We start from the raw sequence: 9,755 nt of genomic DNA, 5'->3' as shown, positions 1-9,755 counted from the left end.
GTGATATTCAGTTAATGAGCTGTTGATGCATCATTGTGCTGCACACCGAAGGCACTGGGCTGGTTATTAAGCTGCTGCTGTGCTTTTGTTCATCACTTTGTAAGAACCAGAAGATATTCTAGAGGTGTTTTCATTCAGTTTGCTGACAAAATGAGTCAGTCTGTCAACACAGCACACTTGAGGAAGAAAATTAAAAAGACTCTCTGGCTCCTAGTAATGGGCGAGAGGTCTTTTTATCCCTTTTGAATGGAATCAGGCCTGGTGTATTTATACCTAATAACAGACTTACCCATGCAGCCCTTTCAATGCTTCCAGGAAATCACTCGTGCATAGACACACATGTAATCCCTGTCAGCCGTCCATCCATGACAAAAGATGCAGTAGATATAAATGGTCCAAAAGTTAATTATGTTGGTTGTTTGTTTGACTTTGTTTCTCTTTCCAATATTTTATCCAATAACATGGGATGAACAGATCTTTTTGTTAATTTTCCTGGCACATCCATAAATTAAACAATTCATCTATGCATCTAAAAATTTCTTATTGGTGAGTAGTTCTTCTTCATAAGATAATCACTTAAACTATTCTGTCAGGTTGTATAAACGTGTACTCCTGTTGTTGCATAGCCACAATCCATCCATCTGTCCATCTGTTTTTGCATGTCCCTATCATTGTCTGAAAATAAAATCTTCCACTTCTCATCTCAGTAAATGGGTAGTTCCCAGAAAACATTTCTCACAAACCACGGATGAAAGGTTTCAACAATAGAGAGTTTATGTTGTTCTAATTGTCATGCCCAGTTAGAAAGACTAAGATCATTAAGAACTGCATGAATTCTATTTAATTTATATACTGTATCTGAATTTATGCTAAACCTACTTTACTGTAATAAGAGGCAAGGGAAACTTCATTGGAAACTAATTTTCTTGAGAAGTTGCTAGAAATGTCCCAATAATTGAACCTCACAGCTGTGGAAATGAATGCAGGAATAATCTTAGTCATGCAGTTCTTCCACTTGGAGATTCTAGAAAGAGTCTTTCACTGCGTCACAGTTTCAGGGTCTGTGTCTGAGCTTGTCGCAGGTGAATAAACCACTGCAGTCATGCTCATCCCCTCCTTCCATTCTCTATGCTGTCTTTATCCTCTCTTTCACTTCCTGCCTCTTCGTCTGTCGCAGTTTACGTTGATTGTCTGTTTTAGGCTGAGTGAGATTTTTCAGGTCTGATAGCTTCACGCATGTTAAAATATTTTCAAAAACACATCTGCAAAGTGACTTGAAGCAATATTTTAATGAGTGAAACAGTTAATTATACATATCTATATGAAAGGGAACACGTTTAGAGATTAATTGATGTGAGACTACCTGTCAATCATCCCCGGGGTTTGACCAATCTAAGATTACTATTTCAATTTAAAAAGGAGAAGATATTATATCCAGAATAAGATTTAGACATACAGGTTTTAAATAGTACTCTTAACGTAATTAATAAACATAATACAAGTTGTTGTAAGTATTGTGAAAAATTAGGAACAGTACAACATACTTTTTTTAGAATGTAATAAATATGTTCATGAAAGAGAGGTGTTAATTATAAATTTAAGTAGGAATAAAAGTAAATTAGATATGAGGGAATTGTTTCAGAGATCATCTGGGGATGTAGTTTTTAGCAGTATTTTTAGTTTTCTAAGAAGAACAAGTATTGTGGGGAGATTGTAATAGTTAAAGCGTCTGATCCATATTCCAATCTGAGTCTGATCCATACTCCAATCTGAAAGGTGGCGGTAATGCACCTACAAGTTGTTTGCCAACCGCCATAAAAAAAAGGGGAAGAAGAAGAAGGTTGCTATTTGCTGCACACGCCCCTCATCTGGAGGAACTAAGCCTCATCATTGCTAACATGCTACTGTCATAGAGGTTTTGAGGAAAATAATAGGAAATCATGGTCCAACGCTGTCAGTGTGCAACACGCAATCCCGACAGTCGTTACCCAGAGCGTGTAGACGGTGAAATACAATTTATTACATTTCCAAAACCCAAACGAAGTCTGGAATAACGCAAGAAATGGTTCCAGGCCTGCAGCCGACCTCAAGTGCAGTTGAATGAAGCTGTGATTGACGGCAACTACCACATGTTGTTCATCTGCTCCAAGGTAACTGATGGTAAACATCCCATTACTAACGACACATATAGATAGTCAAATCAAAGATCAATAAGTGAAGGTAGTTATGCCTGATTTAATGTGTGTACATTTTGATGGTAGCTCTAAGGCAGCATGACAACATGTGCTGGAGTATCTTTGATATTTGCATTTAAGCACCTTTTAATGCTACCGTTTCTTTTTAAGCATTTTCCTGAAGGAAGATTTTCACAAGCCAGTATTATTTAAGTCATTACTCACCCGCTTTGTTCCTGCAAAATGCGTCTGACAACGCTTTCACACTTCCATCCAAAGAGACTTTGTGCCCTCATTCTTCCTGTGGCTGTGAAAGACTTGGTCTTTAACTTTTATTTCTCCGTTGCTTCCCGCAAATAACCTTGCAGGCCTGATGTAGGACTGGTTGGAGATTTTTATTTTGCTTTTCATCTTTGCCTCAGTGTTGGCTGATGAGGCAAAAATGACTCAAAAAATATCTTATAAAGTACGGAGTTCTTCTTCTTCTCTTTTTGTATTATGGAAACTCTCAAGCAACTTTAAGGTGCATACCGCCACCTACTGTACATGAGTGTGTAGCCAAAACACAACTTCATATCCATTAGGTTCTAACGCATTGAGTTCCACTACCTGTGCCATTGTAACACATTTGTTTGTCATAATGTTTGTTATGGAAGGTTTGCTCTACTTCAGCATGGCGGCAGAGCAACGTGACTCATCAAGGTTCATTTTTATGCTTTTGCAGAAAATCATTACGGTTTTCTGATGCTAGATTTTGTATAGTCACTTTTCTCAGAAGACATGCAGTGTTATGAACACGTGAAGCATTAATAAGCTGAAAAGTGAGGTATTACTTGAAGATCAAATACAAAACATAAACTGAAGCTAAGCTGCATTTACTGTTGAAGATCAGCTGGTATTACCAAAATTAATTATTTTTCTAAATGTCAATTGTATGATTTGAATTTTTAGTACCTTACTGTCAACCTTTAAGGCTGAGATCAAAAACAAACTAAAAAATGAGATTAGGGAAACTAAGAGAAGCTACATCAAGAAGTTAAAAACAGCTTCTCAGCTCCTCAACATCTCATGAAGTCGTGAATTTATAGATTGATTTCATCAGGGGGCGCTTTGGGTCAAGGACACCTTGATATGTGTTACAAGAATCAAGAGTTGAACAAGAACATTTTCCATTTGACAGATACTGTTTAACCCCAGCCATAACAGTATTTTTTTTCCTTCTTATAAATCTCGACAAATGTACTCCTTCCTTCTGACTATTGACTAAATCTACGGTGCCAATTTCTAGATAAAATGTGACTTTTAGGGAAATAAAAAGGAAGAAACCATAAATGTGCTTATTTTCAGTAACAGGTAGATATAAGACACCTGTCTTTAGAGACAAACTGATTGCTTCATATAAATAAGTAAGGGACTTAATATTACAAAAAGCTGACAACTTATCTTGACATAATAATCTCACAGTATTTATATAAAGTTAGTTGCCCTGCAGACAGATGTCTGGGGTTCTCATTAAAGATAAACACACAGAGAGGGAAAGGGGAGAAAAGAAATGTGAGCCTCTCAAGAGCTACATTTTGTAAACTTTGCAACTCTGTGAGTCTGTTTATATCTATAAAGTCTGTGAAGGTCTGCTGATGCACGCAGCAGCTGCTTGACCTGTCAGATTGTGTGTGTGTGTGTGTGTGTTGTGTGTGTGCCGGGGGTCTGGGCCTGGCACCCATCACACACAGGAAACGGGCGCTGGCCCTGAGCTGGACATTAAGCACACAGGAAATACACACAGGAAACCATGGCTCAACCCCATGTGCTCTGCTCCCAGACTCCTCCGTACCACCTCAGAAATCCCAGAAGTGGGGCTGGAAGCCAGCGATCCGATGCACGCTCAGCTGACAGCTTGATTACTCGGCAGTGTGTACCGCCTCATTCAGCAAATTCACCTCCTCTCTGCTTCAAGCCAATCACATTATCCTGCAAAATTTACTGTATTTCTGAATCTGTCCAGTAATAGGTAGTGCAACAGTTCTTAAGACTCTTAACGGAATGAGGTAAAGTGGCCTTTTGGTTGCACATCAAAAGTGTGCACAAAGGAAGCAATTCAACATCACAATAATGAAGATATTCTTAAAGGTATTATGAGAAATTCATCCTTGGATTTCCTTGGAATTAAAACTGCCGTCCAGAGGCTTAAAAGCCAGACGAGTTGCACATATTTAACACAAAATGATGCAACGTATGGGTAAACAAAAGGCAAAAAACCACAAGTCATAGCCAGACAGGCCTTGGAGCTCCAGAGAGAATAAGTCAGTCTTGTCTCTCCTCCCACGCGAGCTGAGCTGAGCTGAGCTAAAGCAATCATCAGGTTCTTTGAGGCAGTAACATGAAAACCCAATCTGTTTGCACTAATCAGAGTCACGTTTGGCTGTGATCCAACGCATTGCAGCCAAACGTGACTCTGGTTGGTCCAACTTTCTGTATTTGACTCTTGATTATACAAGGATGGTTGTATTTTTTTTCCTCTTTTATTAAACATCCAGTCTTTTCCACTAGCAACACTTTGAAAAGAACTAGTTTAACTTCTATGTGATTTATTGTTGTTTTTAGGCCTCATTGGTATTTAAGCTCTTTTTAAATCCACTTTGCTATTAATCCTGTAGATATACCAACTACAGGTACTTTTGTTTTTAAATACTACTTTTAATATAGTATTAGCAATACAACAACGAAGATTTCTAAATTATAGCTAGAACACCCTAAATGACACTAGTTATTCTTGATCCAATAAAGTAATAGTAAATCCTTGTATAAAAACTATTCTTTTAATGTTTGTTTTCAGTTCATCTCATTGTGAAGAATAGCCTGTCATGCTTTAAGATGATTGTTTTTGTCTCCAATTGAATAAATAAGTTGGCCAACTGAGTTAAAAGGTGTAATAATTTGGAAAAGATATGAAAAGGTTTCTATATCTTTTTAACTTTTTTAGATAAATCTCATTGAGACGTGAGACTTACCTGTTGCTCATTTTTAAGAACAACCTTTTCTTTCTTTGTTATGTGTCTTGTCTTTGGTATTATATATGGAGAAAATGGTTGCCACGAAAGTTTTCCTCTACATACAGGATATCTAAATATGTTATCCTAACGGTATGATTGACTTTATTAAATCCAGACTGCTTCCAGCATCAAAGTAGGCAGGTCATGTTGATGTAATATTAACCTGTGTTTGTATGAGCTTCAATTATTTGGATTGTAATTATGTAAATTAACATTTTATAATTGATTTTGTTTGATAAAATTAGTATGTATATGAATAAAATGAAAAACTCATATTAAATGTGAGATTATTATGAAGTTGGAGGGATTTGCAGTTTAATTTCGTCTACTCTTACTGACTTAAATACACTCTATAGGGCAAAGCACAATGTATGTGTAAAGTACTTATGTTATTCTGATCAAACAGACAAAAGAGAGAAAAAAATAAACACATTAAGTTTTCAGCTGTTTCTGTTTTCACATCAGACCTACTATTTTCCACCAACACATGACAGAAAAATTATAGGTTCAATGCTTCTGTTTTTATTCCTAATCAGAATGGGAGCGTTATTGCTTTTACTTCTTCAAGAAATGTGAATGTTTTTTCAAACTGGCCAAGATAAATACAGTTGGGCATCCTCTGTGTTTCTGAGTGTTTCCCAGTGGTCCCAGTAATGTTATTAGGAGGTTGTACAAACATCACGCTTCACCCTCTGCGTTATCAGAGAAGAACAAACAAAGGAACGTGTGTTCCCCAGGCCGATAAATAGTAATAGATGAGGATTCAGAGGATTCATGTTCGATAGAGAGGTGAACTTTCTGGGATGTCTTTTGAACCTTTAAAGGAAAGATGGATGAGGAGTTTTATATTTAGGCAAAACAGAAAATTAGCCATAAATCCTTGTGACATTTTAAGCTGTGACCTAATTGAAAACCGACTCCTTGTGTTTCAGGTTGCCCCCGCCTCCTGACCGTTTCCCTCCATCAACTCCTGGGGTAAAGTGACCTCTTCCTCTTCAACCTCTGGTGACCTGGTCCCAGAGGTTTCACTGGTTCAAAACCTGTTTTCCATTACTCATTTGTCCCAAGATTTAGCGCACAAGAAGCCAAATCAAAGATAACCAAGTGGTTGAGTGTCAAATGGGTTTTATTGTTGCAATTTCACTACAAACTCCACAGGTTTGGTGTAATTTGATATATATGGCAGGATGTTTTTTCCTCTTGGAAAGCCTTGTGTGTCTATATGATCCTGCTGTCTCCTGACCTTGCATGAAGAAGCAGACAAACAGCATGTTGGCTCCATGTGAAGGCTCATCATCTGTGCCTGTATTCTGTTACCCGGTCTGGATTTACCTGACATGTGTTCACAACACAGAGATCCAGATGGAGGCATGACATATGCATAGAAATGGTCACAAAGATCAGCATTACATGTGAAAGCTGCATATAGACATAGCCACATCTGGACCCATAAATATCTGCATCTGTGTCTGAAGTGTCTACTGAAAAGAGAGTCAAATGATGGGGGTCACAGGACCTCCCTTTTCCACGCAGACAGAAGTATTTCTGTATTCTTTCCATGCATTTTGGACATATAAAGTGGTAGGTGTTTGTCAGGTCCATTTCAGAGTGAAAGTTCACATTCAGAGGCAAGCTCTAAATTAGCATTGTATACACCTCACCTCTTTCAGTCACAGTCATGATCTCTGCGCTAATCTTTGAGAGTCTAATGGTCCAAACCGGGCCGTTACAATCCTCCTTCCCCTAGCTATCTGAGTTCAAGCAATGTACATACAAAAGAGACAGAGAGTTTTAATAAAACAAACTGCAGTTCTGTATCTGCCGCCTACATGAAGTATGTATATATATTCATACCTCTTTAACTTTTCAACATTTTGTCAGGTGTATTAGAATTTTATAAAATAGACCAGCACAAAGTAACACATAATTGTAAAGTGGAAGGGTCATGAACCAAAAATAATCACAAAGTAGCCAGAGTAAAACAATACAGAAGAGGATTAGGGCCACTGGAAAAAAAATAAAACAGTTCTGAATTTAATCTCAGAATTTGGACTTTTTTTCTCAGAATGTTTTATTTTTTTTCCAGTGGCCCTAATCCTCTTCCGTAAAACAATGTGTTGAAAACAATTCATACAAACTTTAGAAAGAGTAGAAAATGTCAAAAGTGTCTATAATTCTTTTTTAGACACAACATAAGAAAACGTTTGCTGATCTTTAGGGGTGTTTCTTGGAAAATATCACTGGTTCTTTGAAAACTGTTTCATTTCTTTTACACTTAAGAGAGTACAAGTTTTGTAACTTTACAGTCTCATTCGTTTGGATGCTGTCAGTGGTTCCTGATAACATCAGTCGGTTGCTGATCAGGCCAGTGGAGCAGGCTCATCAAAACTCTGAATTGGTCCCGACGAGGAAGAGATTTCATAAAAAATACTAAATGTGCAGAAGCAAAAAAGAAAGGATAAAAGATATGTGTTTAATTTAAAACATATTTGGATTTTGAAAAACTGACCTATTGACCAACAGAAGTGACAAATGCTGTCAAAGTGTATGAATAATGCTACAACTCACTGAGTGTTAATTGAGTCAGGTCACAATGACGTTCTGGCAAACAACCTCAGTTAACATCTCTACAAAATACTTAATGTTTGGTATGAACAATCACGATGATGAGGATAATTTGATGTTATACTGCAGAACTGGTCTGGGAAGAACTGTCTTCCTGGCAGGAAGGGACTGCAGTAAAACAAGCTGTTACACAGGATGATGTCTGTAACCTGTGTCTATTCTGGGCCCTGTTGATGAATGCTGACAAACCAGGGGTTTTTATTGAGTTCAAGTTGTAATCCTTACACTGGCCTAAAGTTGCTTTAAACTGCTTATAAAAAATGCCATAAAATCTTCTGTGCTGTTGTTTAAATGTGGATAGAATGATTATATTTATTTTGTCCACTTTGACACTCTACAGGATCTTGTCTGGTCAGAGCATCTTCTGCCTCATGCTTGCCCTGTCCCCTACTTTGCTTGGAAAAACCATAATTAGGACCCCAAACATCTTTCGTTTAACAAAGTCTCCTTTCTTCCATAAACGCAAAGTGAATGGCTGATAATTCACTCAACTAAGTCATAGATCTCTGCAAACTCCTTTAAAGTAAAATTCTCTATATCGGGAAGCAAGAACAACAACAAGGTGCTTTATAACCAAGAAATGTCACCCTTCACCAGAACTCTTAGTATAGCACTACACATCTCTAAGACACTAAACAGAAAATAAGTTTGAACCAGAATATGTATGCCTCATGTGGAAGTTGTGAGAACAGAATATTGTAATTTTACTCTTGCAGCTCTGGCAGAGAGAAACCATCTGAATTCTGTTTATGTATTCACTCAGGCCTTCACAGAACAGCTGGATTTATACTGCGATTAAATTACACACTGACAGATTGTTTACCATTAACATGACTTCTCATTGCAATTGAATGCACTGAATTTAAATCAATATATTGCATGCCACAACGCTGGGATTTTTATTGTAGAAACAGTCAGAAAACCATGTATTATTTTTCTCTTGCTTCCTAATTATTCACTACTTTGTTTTGATACATCAAACTAAAGTCCCCAAAAACACATTTAAGCTTGTGGTTTTAATTTGATAAAGTTATGAATACTTCAACAAGTCACTATACAGTTAAAAAGCAAAAAGGTAAATTAGCCAACCTTTGCTTTTGACCATAAATCCTGGCTGCAAATCTTAGTCTGCTGTAGCAGCTATTGGGTCCTGTGACATCCTGTGGGCTGAGTCCGATTCCCCGAAGCCTGTTTTGGTATGTGGTGAGTGTATCCCCTGGGAAATATTATGTTACGCGGCTGGTTTTGGGATCAGAAATATACATAGAATACGGCGGTGCAAGGAGTCGAGAAGTGCGGATAAAAAATACTGATGTCATTTTTGGATAAGTGGTTTGCAGAGCTGCTCAGATACTCGGAGCAGTATTTAATCTGCCCACATGCTTCATAATCATTGTTTTTGAAATCTGAATAGCAACATGAACAGATGTACATATTTCTATATATATGAGAATCTATTCAAAACGGGTGCCCACATGTTCCCACTTAAGGGCATTTCTGTTGGAGAAAAAAAACAGTTTTTTCATAAATGACAATGGAACAATACAGATCTATTTAGGTGCTTGTGTCTCTGAAATGCAACCAGTGCGAATGAAGTGGTGCAGCAGGCTCTGTGCAGCAAAGAAGTTGAAGGAGTTCAGTTACGCCACACTGGCTTGCTTTGTGTGCAGGCCTGTTTCCTGCATTCACAGGAAACAGCCTCATTGAAAACAGATTTTCCCTGACAGTTGATTTGGGGCAAAGCCCAGCTGAAACGACTATCAGCTGCTGCAGCCTGAACTCAGAGAAGGAAGAAGGAATGGTGAGAGAGGGCAGCTTTGAAACTCATCCCCCTCATCTTATGGGGCGTGGGGGTATTTCCTTCATTAGTTTCTCTTTTTATGACCACATATTTTTTCTCCCT

Source organism: Xiphophorus hellerii, chromosome 20, assembly GCF_003331165.1.
Source record: "Xiphophorus hellerii strain 12219 chromosome 20, Xiphophorus_hellerii-4.1, whole genome shotgun sequence".
Taxonomy (NCBI): Eukaryota; Metazoa; Chordata; class Actinopteri; order Cyprinodontiformes; family Poeciliidae; genus Xiphophorus; species Xiphophorus hellerii.
This window is presented reverse-complemented; position numbering follows the sequence as displayed.